Source organism: Anomaloglossus baeobatrachus, chromosome 8 (genome assembly GCF_048569485.1).
Source record: "Anomaloglossus baeobatrachus isolate aAnoBae1 chromosome 8, aAnoBae1.hap1, whole genome shotgun sequence".
In the NCBI taxonomy this organism is placed as follows: domain Eukaryota; kingdom Metazoa; phylum Chordata; class Amphibia; order Anura; family Aromobatidae; genus Anomaloglossus; species Anomaloglossus baeobatrachus.
This window is the reverse complement of record NC_134360.1, coordinates 200,488,942-200,501,737: the sequence shown is the minus strand read 5'-3', so window position 1 is coordinate 200,501,737 and position 12,796 is coordinate 200,488,942. Positions and strand designations below refer to the sequence as shown.

General features: G+C 43.9%; 1 protein-coding gene across 2 annotated transcripts in view; it reads right to left on the bottom strand.

Annotated features, from left to right (window-relative positions):
• The window catches only part of DPYD (dihydropyrimidine dehydrogenase), a 1,712,944-nt gene that overhangs the window by 515,109 nt on the left and 1,185,039 nt on the right, over positions 1-12,796 (bottom strand). The gene's annotated exons all lie outside the window — the stretch shown is intronic.

The following is a 12,796-nucleotide window of genomic DNA, read 5'->3' as shown; positions in this document are numbered from 1 at the left end:
CCTTTGAGGTGAGTTTACTGACTATTTACGGTTGGACTTGTGATTTCCCTTCTCCTGGGACTGTTCAGCAGACCACCACTACACGTCATAAGAGGTACACTGGATCAAAAGAAGAGTGGTGAGTTATTCCAATTTCCTTGAGATATTACCAAACTTGCATTTTTCCATATGTTTGACATATTTGCTTCATCTTACCCTCTTCCCCTAGTTCCAGCCTCAACTATGAATATTGTTTCATGAAGATTTGAATAAAGTGATCGTTTTAACCTTTGAGGTGAGGGCCGCTGATTCTTGACACTCATAAGTAGATTTTTATCACTGAACCATCCCTGTTTGCAACTTTGGCATACATGCATGATGATTTGTGTTTGCATGTGGCACAGATCAATCCTACTCATGTATCAACAAGATTTGGCAAGATTTAGCTTTTTGTGACTGATATCCTTTCTGGAAATGCTTTTGATGGCATTCCAAATTTCATAGAGGATTGTAGCAAAGGCAACAAATAACTCTTTACATTCAATCTAGAGGACAGTAGATAGGATTCCTGGATGGAGATAGCATAGGTGGGGCACTATAGGCAAAGGAAACCCATATCCCACTTATAAAAGGGGACAAAGATGAAAGAATGGCTAATGAGTCATAGTGAGCATGTTCTATAATAAGTCCATCACTATTGTCTATGTTTGGATGTGGCCTATGAAAAAGACTGATGGCACATCCTACCTTTCTAATGTGAATAGGTGCAAATTGAACATGAAACATAGTAACAAAAAGGAGTGAGTTGCACACTGCAGTGCTATGATATGTGGAACAATGAATATGGGAGTATAGACCTTCATTACTGATATGACAAACACATAAAAATTGAGATACTTAGCACACAAAAATGGCCCCTTTTATGTGAGCCCAACAGCCAATCTTTTTTGAAAAGTTGCACTACAGAGTGCAACTGTCTCCTTTTTGATAGTCAGTGACAGCACAGACACTTTTTTTTAAGGTGCGTAAGGCCTTAAAGACCTTAAAGACTAAGCACCTATCATTCTGTCCCATCATAAAATAAAAAGTACAGTAAAATTAAAAGAGTATGACATGTTAGGCATTTAGTGAACAATCAGGTCTTGATCTTCATGTGTTGGAAGCAGGAAAAATAGACAAAAATATAATCTAAGGGACTTTTACAAGTGTAACATTTTGATGGCTAGATGACTGGTTCAGAGCATCTCCAATATGGTAGGCCTTGTGGTCTGTTCTTAGAATAGAGTGATACAGTAATAGGGTCCATACACAAAATGCTACTGTAATAGAAAGTGCTGAATACATTGTTGTTGGCTATGTTAGAGAAGTATTAGAGCACACAATGAATTCATCATGCTGCTTACGAGAATGTGTAGTCTTCAAAAAGCCCAATGAGAAAAAGGTAAGCCAGAAGAGGGAGAGTGATGATCTGAGCAACGTTCTGCTAGGAAACTATGGGTTTCATGCGGATGTCACCTCCCTAAGCATTATTGCAGACCAAGTCCACCCCTTCATAGCAGCTGTATTTATCAGATGCCTGAGGTTTCTTTCAGTAGGATAAACCTCCATGATACACTGCAAAAAGTGTTCAGAAATGGACTGAAGAACATGAGAAAGAGTTTGTGAGTTAATTTGACCACCACAGTTCCTAGATCTCAGTCCTATCAGGCATTTGTGCAATTTGCTAAAAAAGTTTGTACCACGCAAACAACGAGAACATCTTACTGCCAGATATCACAGAGAACCATCAAAAGGTTTATTGGACTTCACTGTCGCTTGATCATATCTAGTTTGAAGGCAAAAGAGATATGTCATATTAGGAATGTGGGTGTAATGCTATGGCTGATTAAGGTATATATAAAAATCTAAAAGACCCCACTCCAACAAATAAGATGAAAAATGATGCATATTTCATACAAATATATGGGTCATCGTAGACATGTTTTAGGCTACTACATGGCTGAAATGTTACAATATTACAAAAGAAGATGCAAGGTTGGAATTCTGAGACGTGCAAACCCCTATACTGTATAATTAGTGCTGTATGCATTTATATAATATATATATATATATATATATATATATATATATATATATATATATATATATACATACATACATACATATATCTCTCTCTCTCTCGCTCTCTGTCTCTCTCTCTGTATATATATATATATATATATATATATATATATATATATATATATATATATATATATATATTATATATACAGTGTGTTGTGTGTATATATTTATAGACATATATACTGTATATAAAGTACAGACCAAAATTTTGGACACACCTTCTTATCTCTATAGCAACTGTTAAGAGAAGACTTTGTGCAGCAGGCCTTCATGGTAAAACAGCTGCTAGGAAACCACTGCTAAGGACAGGCAACAAGCAGAAGAGACTTGTTTGGGCTAAAGAACACAAGGAATGGACATTAGACCAGTGGAAATCTGTGCTTTGGTCTGATGAGTCCAAATTTGAGATCTTTGGATCCAACCACCGTGTCTTTGTAGAAAAGGTGAATGGATGGACTCTACATGGCTGGTTCCCACCGTGAAGCTTGGAGGAGGAGGTGTGATGGTGTGGGGGTGCTTTGCTGCTGCCACTGTTGGAGATTTATTCAAAATTGAAGGCATGCTGAACCAGCATGGCTACCACAGCATCTTTCAGCGGTGTGCTATTCCATCCAGTTTGCGTTTAATCATTTATTTTTCAACAGGACAATGACCCCAAATACACCTCCAGGCTGTGTAAGGGCTATTTGACTAAGAAGGAGAGTGATGGGGTGCTACGCCAGATGACCTGGTCTCCACAGTCACCAGACCTGAACCCAATCGAGATGGTTTGGGGTGAGCTGAACCGCAGAGTGAAGGCAAAAGGGCCAACAAGTGCTAAGCATCTCTGGGAACTCCTTCAAGACTGTTGGAAAACCATTTCCGGTGACTACCTCTTGAAGCTCATCAAGAGATTGCCAAGAGTGTGCAAAGTACTAATGAAAGCAAAAGGTGGCTACTTTGAAGAACCTAGAATATAAGACATGTTTTCAGTTGCCTCACACTTTTTTGCTAAGTATTTCATTCCCCATGTTTTAGATCATAGTTTTGATGCCTTCAATGGGAATCTACAATTTTCAGAGTCCTGAAAATAAAGAAAACTCTTTGAATGAGGTGTGTCCAAACGTTTGGTCTGTAATATATAAATATATATATATATATATATATATATATATATATATACTATATACACACACATATATATACACAGTACACAGTATGTATACACACACACACACACATATCTATATATATATATATATATATATATATATATATATATATATATATATATATATATATATATATATATCTCAGATAAAACATAGCTAATGATTTCAAGCAGTCTTAAACCAGTCCCATCTATTTTGATGCTCTGCACGAGATACCAATCATTATTGTTGATGCACAGTGCATTAGGAATGCTGTATAACCACCACCTATTATTGTTTAATTGTGGATCTGATGTTACTTCTGCAATCACATGCATCCTACACACCGTTTCAGCTGTGCTATTTATAATGCTGCTGTATCCTGAGCATTTTAAATAATTCAAAAAACACTAATTTTCTCCTTCATTTTCCAGGAAATCACAGTCGGCTGTAATTTTGTTGAAGTTCTTCAATGCCCTCGTAGAGAATCTAGAATTATAACATGTCAATTACAATCCACCCAGGACAGTGATGTGTTTACTAGAAATAACCCACTATTTAAAAATTCTAAATCTCACTTTTTCAAAATTGTGTATTTGCTGAAAATTGTAGACATGGTAAAGTGACTTTACCACCTTTGATACAGGTAAAATATATCTTTGTACCGTGTTAGCCAGTAGAGGTAAAAAAATTGTTTAAAATAACTGAAGTCCTCTGTGGTTGATACTTTTTATCTATCAGGCCTCTGGCCTACTACCGTTACATTGATGATATTTTAATCATCTGGACAGAGTCTGAGGAGCAGCTGAAGACCTTCCATGAACACTTTAAATCAGTTTCATCCCACCATCAACTTAACACTCAACTACTCCTGCACTGAAATCAACTTCTTGGACACCATCATTAAACTACGGAACAATGAAATAGAGACATCCCTGTACAAGAAGCCAATTGACCGTCCAACATACCTGAAATGGAACAGTTTTCATCCAAAACACATAAAAAAACTCTATTGTATACAGCCAGGCCATCAGGCACAATCGGATATGTTCCAACACTACAGTTAGAGACAATCACCTTGAGGGCCTCAGAAAAACCTTTTTGAATCAAGGCTACCACCCAAGAACAATTGAAAACCAGATTACAAGAGCCACCAGAATATCAAGCAACCATCTCCTACATTATAAAACTAAAGAAGAAAACAAACAATCGGGTCCCTCTTGTAGTCACCTACAATCCACATCTGGAGGTGTTTAGAGGAGCTGCACGGAAACTACAACCATTACTGCAAAAAGATGCTCGATTAAAACTATACTATTACTATTACTAAATATATATTATACTAAAACTATACTAATACTATTTTTCCAGACCCCCCACTTCTGTGTTTTAGACAGCCCCCAAATCTAAGAAGCATCATTGTCAGAAGCTCCCTATCCTCTCCAACAACAACAGGAACATTTCCCCGCAACCAGAAAATATGTAAGACCTGTCCATTTATATTGACAACAGACAAGATAAAGATTTCCAGATCACATCAGGACTACAAGATCCCAGGTACCTTCAGCTGCACTACAACCAATGTGGTGTACTTAATTATATGTACCAAATGTCCAACTGGGGGTCTGTATGTAGGGGAGACCGGACAACAGCTCAGGACAAGGATGAATTCTCATCGCCACACAATTAGAGAAAAAAGGATGGATCTACCTGTGGCCAAACATTTTTGTAACTCAGACCACAACATCATGGACATGAAATTGCTGGTATTGAAAGGGAATTTCAAGTCCTAGAGAGATAGGAGACTATGGGAGTACAAACTTATGATGACCTTTGACACATTCAGAGTAGGAATGAATGTGTCTCTTGGATTCATGCCTTTTTACATCAGTTAAGAGATGTGCTCCTCTGACCGGTCTACGCGTTTCAGGGGTCTCTGCCGTGCCGTTAATACACTGTCCTGAGGAAGGGGGCAGAGATCCCTGAAACGCGTAGACCTGTATATATGCTTCAAATAAATGACTTGGAATAATATCTTTCATGTGTCATTGGTGACAAGCGCGGCAGTGATCCTCAATTTCCTTTAAAGATTCATCCCCACAATTGCGGGTCCGCAGCTGTCTCCACCAGCAAATATGTGTTGTTAGGTGTTGTGACCTCTTCACTAGAGTTGAGCGCGGTTCGCGGTTCGAGGTTCTCCAGTTGGCGGCTCGAGTGATTTTGGGGGCTGTTCTAGATCGAACTAGAACTCGAGCTTTTTGCTAAAGCTCGATAGTTCTAGATGCGTTCGAGAACGGTTCTAGCAGCAAAAAGATCAGCTAATTCCTAGCTGGCTTTCCGCTGTAATAGTGTAAGTCACTCTGTGACTCACACTATTATGAAATTTCAGTGTATAGTGTGCGGGAACAGCGCATTCAGATCACTGCTGCTGGGATAATGGCGATCGCCATTTTTTTTTTCCTTGTCTTCCTTCCCTAAGCGCGCGCGTGTAGTGGGGCGGGCCAGCATGTCAGCCAATCCCAGACACACACACAGCTAAGTGGACTTTTAGCCAGAGAAGCAACTGCATGTGTGATAGGATGTCCATGTCACATGTCCCTGCATTATAAAACCGGACATTTTCCTCCAGCACGCCATTATCTGCCTTCTGCGTCCTTGGTTTCAGTCATCACTGGCGCAGCTCCTATCGCCAATACTGCTGTGTACACTCCATACACAGCGCTGGACAGCTTAGGGATAGCACTTTCTATCAGTCCTTTTAAGGGCTCATACCGGCAGGGTCAGAGCCATAGGTGACAGGTCCTGAAAACAGAGTTTAACAGCTACACAAGATAACAGCGTCTGTGTAGCTAAGGTCACGGATTTCCTCGCTGCATTTCCCCATTAGGAGGGATAGAAAGGCAGGCTTCCTTTCCTCTACCCAGAGACCCACAACCCTGCCACTGTACCCTCCTGCCCTTTGCACACTCAAACTCATTGTTACTAAGCCATTGTACTAGCAAACACTGAGTGAACTTAGTGGCATCCTAAATGTGGCTATTGGACTTCTGTATTGTCCCACTAGTGCAAAGATATTTGCAGCACGTCTGCCTGCATTGCACACTCAAACTCATTGTTACTAAGCCATTATACTAGCAATTTATGCTGCCAGTTTAAGGGCCGTAGTTGCATTGTCAGGGATAATTATTGTTGTTTATTCTGCTGTTAATAAAGCTAGACCACCGCTGCAATCTACACCACCTCTCAATTTTTACTACCACATTTTAAGTGCACAATCTTGTCGCAATCAACATGAGTGGCAAAATGACAGATGCTGGTGGAAAGGGGAAGAGGCGTGGTGGAAAAGGAAAAAAAGGGTTTGTCCGTGGGGAAGGTGGCAAAGCTCCATTAACATCTGCTGAAGATAGACCATCTACCAGCAAAAGTAAAATGTCTACTACTTACCGTGGACAATCCGATGTGCTCCCTTTTTTACGGACACGAACAACAGGAACAAAGGTAGATGATGGCCAAAAAAGGAAAATGCTTGAATGGATCTCAAGTGGTCCAACAAGTGCCCTCTCAGCCACCTCGACTACCGCATCCAAAAAACCCCAGTCCTCTGAGTTGTCATCCCAATCAAACTTGCTTTCTCCCAGCTCTGAAGTCTCCATCAGCCCTGCACAGTATGGTGGAACTGAGATGGCTGAGTCTGCAGAGCTGTTCAGTCACACTATAGCCTGGGAATCAGAGGTCTGCTCCCAAGCTACAGTGAGTACAGACCAGGAAATGGTCTGCAGTGATGCCCAGAACCTTTGTGACTCTGATTCAGGCCGTGAGGACCAAGTTTCTGAGCATAATGTTGACCCTTTGTCACAAACTGTAACACCTGTGGTTATAGACAATGAGGAACATACTGATGACGATGAGACGCAGATACCAGATTGGGATGACAACTTAAATATTCGGTCAGGGCAAGAAGAGGCTCGGTCTGAGGGTGAGGGGAGTGCAAACACAACAATTGATGATGAAGTTCTAGATCCCACCTACTGTCAACCTACAGTCAGGCACTCGAGGAGGTCAACAGAGGCGGTGGAGGAGGATGCAACCGATGACGAAGTTACCTTGCGCCTTCCTGGACAGAGTCGGAGCACTGGTAGCACGTCTACAATTGCATCATCAGCCACCACTCTGCCTCTGAGCACTAGTCGGGGGGGTTCAGCAGGTCGCATGCCCTCTAAGCCTTGCCTAGCCTGGTCCTTTTTTGACATGGAAAAAGATCGCCCAAATTATGTGATCTGTAAAATTTGTCGTGATTCTGTTAGTAGAGGTCAAAACCTCAGCAGTTTGACAACGTCTTCCATGAATCGTCACATGAATAAATATCATATGTCCCAGTGGGAAGCTCACCGTGCTGCAATGCGGCCTAGCGGAGCGAACCATCCATGGCCTGTCCCTTCCAGTGCATCCGCGCGCTCTTCATCTTCTAGGACTGTGGGGACAGCTGTCACACCTGGTTTTCCACACACAACTTCCACCACTGTAACCGCAACAGGCAGTTTGCTTGGTAGGTCGTCAGTTGGTTTGGAAGGGGAAACAAGTGCGTGTGTACAGCTCTCTCAGACATCGATAGCACCAACGTTGGATGAAGGCAACATCATGTCTCCGCCTGCACTTTCCTCACAAACCTGCATTTTTCCAGGGACACCCTACTCAACACCGTCTACACACAGCAGCCAGATCTCTGTCCCTCAGATGTGGTCAAATAAAAGGCCATTTCCTGCGACCCATGACAAAGCTAAGAGGTTGACTATCCCTCTGTAAGCTCTTGGCTACCGAAATGCTGCCTTTCCGCCTGGTGGACACACAGGATTTTAGAGACCTTATGTCTGTCGCTGTGCCCCAGTACCAGATGCCCAGTCGCCACTACTTCTCTAAGAAAGGTGTGCCCGCGCTACACCAGCATGTCGCACACAACATCACCGCTTCCTTGAGAAACTCTGTGTGTGAACGGGTGCATTTCACCACCGATACTTGGACCAGTAAGCATGGACAGGGACGTTACATGTCGCTGACTGGGCACTGGGTAACTATGGTGATAGATGGTGAAGGGTCTGCTGCACAAGTCTTGCCGTCCCCGCGACTTGTGTGTCAATCCTCTGTCTGTCCAAGTTCCGCCACTGCTTCTGCCTCCTCCACCTCATCTGGGTCCTCCACCTCTGCCCCAAGCCTGCCTGGTCAGGCCACCAGGGTTCTCACTGCGCAGAAGGAATCACGCACCCCTCATTACTATGCTGGCAGCAGAGCGTAACGGCATCAGGCGGTCTTTAGCTTGACATGTCTTGGGAATAGGAGTCACACAGCTGAGGAGTTGTGGTCAGCTCTGCGGTCCGACTTTAATAAATGGTTGTCTCCACTCAACCTGCAGCCTGGTAAGGCCGTGTGCGACAATGCTGCAAACCTGGGTGCGGCCCTTTGCCTGGGCAAGGTGACACACGTACCTTGTATGGCTCACGTGTTGAACCTTGTTGTCCAGTAATTTTTAACACACTATCCCGGCCTAGATGGCCTTCTGACCAGGGCACGAAAACTGTCTGCTCACTTCCGCCGTTCAACCGCCGCAGCTGAGCGACTTGCATCACTCCATAAGTCTTTCGGCCTGCCGGTTCATCGTCTGAAATGCGATGTGGCGACACGCTGGAATTCGACTCTCCACATGTTACAGCGACTGTGGCAGCACCGCCGAGCCCTGGTGCAATACGTCATGCAGAGGTGGGGAAGATCACCCTGATGGAGTGGTCTCAGATCAAGGACCTATGCACCCTTCTGCACAGTTTCGACATGGCGACGAATATGTTTAGCGCTGACAATGCCATTATCAGCATGATAATTCCAGTCATTTACATGCTGGAGCACACGCTAAACACTATTCGGAGTCAGGGGGTGGGACAACAGGAAGGGGAGGAACTACAGGAGGATTCATATGCGCAAGACACAACAACATCACCAAGGTCCAGACGTTCATCATCACCAACGCAGCAGGCATGGGGCCATGGGGGACAGGGATCAACAAGGGCGCATGGTAGCAGGCGAAATGTTGAGGAAGGTGCAGGAGAACATGAAGAAATGGAGGACGAACTGTCCATGGACATGAAAGACTCAGCGGATGAGGGAGACCTTGGTCAAATTTCAGTTGAAAGAGGTTGGGGGGAGATGTCAGAGGAAGAAAGAACGGTTAGCACCTCTATGTCACAAACACAGCGTGGACTTGGTCCGCATGGCTACGCAAGACACATGAGTGCTTTCTTGCTGCACTACCTCCAACATGACCCTCGTATTGTCAAAATTAGAAGTGATGATGACTACTGGCTTGCCACACTATTAGATCCCCGGTACAAGTCCAAATTTTGTGACATAATTCCAGCCATAGAAAGGGACGCATGTATGCAGGAGTATCAGCAGAAGCTGTTACTCGATCTTAGCTCGGCTTTGCAACCAAAAAACCGTGCAGGTGCAGGGAGTGAATCTCCCAGTTGTAACTTGACAAACATGGGACGGTCTCGTCATCTTCAACAGTCTACCCGTACCAGTAGCACCCTATCTGGTGCTACTGGTAACAACAATTTTATGGAATCTTTTCATAATTTTTTTAGACCCCCCTTTGCAAGGCCAACAGAGACAACAAGTCTGACACATAGTCAACGGCTGGAGAGGATGATACAGGAGTATCTGCAAATGAACATCGATGCCATGACTTTGCAAATGGAACCTTGCTCATTTTGGGCTTCAAATCTAGAAAAATGGCCAGAGCTCTCCACTTACGCCTTGGAGATTTTGTCGTGTCCAGCTGCCAGCATTGTCTCTGAACGTGTCTTCAGTGCTGCTGGGTGTGTGCTGACAGATAAGTGCACGCGTCTGTCCAGTGACAATGTTGACAGACTAACGTTCATCAAAATGAACAAGTCATTGATCCACAAGGAATTTACTACCCCTGTGTCATCCTGGGGAGATTAAATGCTTGTGGATTTGGAATGTGCTTGATGCAAATCAAAACATCCAGTTTGCAACTAGGGCAAAAGGGCTGCCACTGATGGGGTGTCTGTGTGGCCCAATTTTTGGAAAAAAGGGAGGAGACTCCGCTTGGAGTAACCCTTGCTTACATTGTTTTTAAAAATGATCCAAGATGAACAGAGCTGGGATCAGGAAAGACTTTGCTACCTACCCCGGTGTTATCCTGGGGACGGTTAACAATGGCGTATTTTTGAATGTGCTTGATGCAAATCTAGCTGTGAAGTGTACAACTGGGGCACAACTGCTGCCACTGAAGGGGTGGGTGTGTGTGGGGCCCAATTTTTGGAAAAAAGGGAGACTCCGCTTGGAGTCACCTTGCGGTGTTTTACATGATTTTAGAAGGGCGTGCCATGCCTATATCTGTGTCTCCTCCTCTTTTTCCTTGTCAATCTCTTTTGTTTTCGCATGAGTATATGTCCTTGTCACTTTCCCATGTGTTTGTGTTGTGTTGTGGGTTGTTTGTCACCTTTTGGACACCTTTGAGGGTGTTTTCTAGGTGTTTTTATGTGTTTGTGAATGACTGACATGGTTTCCTATGCAGTTCGAGTTCGGTTCGTCGAACGTTCGACGAACCGAACTCGAACGGGACCTCCGTTCGGCGAACCGAACTCGAGCCGAACCACGACCGGTTCGCTCATCTCTACTCTTCACAACATCTATAGGTGAGTGCACCTTGTAATTATTTACATTTCATTTTATTGGTTAAGACCCTATGTACCTGTCTTTCCTCCACAGTTTTTCCTTTCTGGTTTGTGGGAGGGGTTTGCTTTCCTGCTCCGCATTCTGGGTAATTGCTGGACTTCATTAGGGAATGGTGTAGGCCAGATCATCGCCAGTCGTATCCTGGTTAGTACTAGTAAGTGCCTGGCTCCTGGCTGTTTGGTGGATTTATCTTGGTACTTAACCCCAGATTGTTTTCTGGCTCTGCTCTGTTTCATCCTCTGACCCTTCATACTGTCTGGCTCCTGACCTCTGACCTCCTCCTGACTGTGCCCTTGCCCGTCCCTTATGTGCTCTCCTGGTTACTGGACCTCGGCCTGACTTCTGACCCCGCTTTTGTCTCCTTCCTGTGTGTAGTTGCGTCCCCTCTGCACTGACCTTGGCTTGCCTGACTTCCCCTCTGCTATTGCAGCACACTTGCTCACAGCGCCCTCTAGTTGCTACTCTTCCCCACTCACATAGTGACTAGCTTCTTGCTCTACTCCATGTGTGACATTAAACTGGTGTAGCGAAAACCATTCAGTTGGCCAGCCAAAGATAATACCGATATAACCAGTATACTACTGTCATACTCAAACATTCAGTGGTGCTCAGCCATTTACCACAAACAGTATACTTCAATAGATTAATCTCAAAAGGCAGATACCCAGCTAACATACAGACATTAGATGTTTGGCTCGAACAGGGGATTCTTCATGGTCTCAGAAGAAGCACTTGTTCATGCAAAACAGCTGTTATCTGTATATCAACTGTTGATCCATATGCTCCTTGTTGTTTTTATATATCTAGAATCAGTGTCGGACTGGCTACCGGAGGAATCTCCAGTAATGCCAGGCCTGTATTCAGGTACCTGCATTGCACTCCGGAGCTCTCACCTGGACTCCGGCGTGCAGTCGAGACTGTACCGCAAGCGCCGAGTAATTGATTCCCTGGCGATTGCGGTTCAGTTCATGACAGCTGCAGACAGGCTGGGTTGATCTCCGGAGTTCAGGTGAGAGCACCGGAGATCACCCTGGCCTGTCTGCAGCTGACATGAACTGAACCGCAATCGCCGGGGAATCAGTCACTCGGCGCTCGCGGTACAGTCTCGACTGCACTCAGGAGCTCAGGTGAGAGCTCCGGATTTCAGTGCAGGTAACTGAATCAAGGCCTGGCATTACTGGAGATTCCTCCGGTAGGCAGTCCGACGCTGTCTGGAATAAAGGAAAACATTTTTACTAGCTCTTGAGTGCTGCTATCTTTCTGCCTTTTGAGAATATATAATGAACTGCCTAAGAATTGGACTGGTCCTAGAGCTGCTGTACTTGACTTTTTTCAGAACTCCCATAGAAACTCAGAGAGATTTACCAACATACACAATTTTTCATTCATGGAGGTGCAAGACAGTCCCTAGTGTTCAGGAAAGGTATGGGCTACAGAGGTGCTACCCTCATCTTTAAGACATTAATGGGATATAAAAATGGAAATACCCCTTAAAATTGCACCATATTTTTTAAAAGAGCAAGAAGGATTTAAAATCAGCTCACTCATCCATTCATGGAGCCATGCAGCAGATTGCAGCAGTGTCAGCCGAGCAACATAGGCAAAGGGAGGGAGTAATCCAGCATCCAGGTTCCATAAAAGATATAGTTTTATTGCAAAATTCTTAAAAAATGTTCAGTCCATGGATAAAATGAAAACCGTAATGGTCAAGAATGTCCTAGTTCTTACAAACGCGTTTTGGACTTGTTCATCCTTATTCATTGTATCAATTGTACAATGAAAAAGGACGAGTAAATCCAAAACGCTTTTGT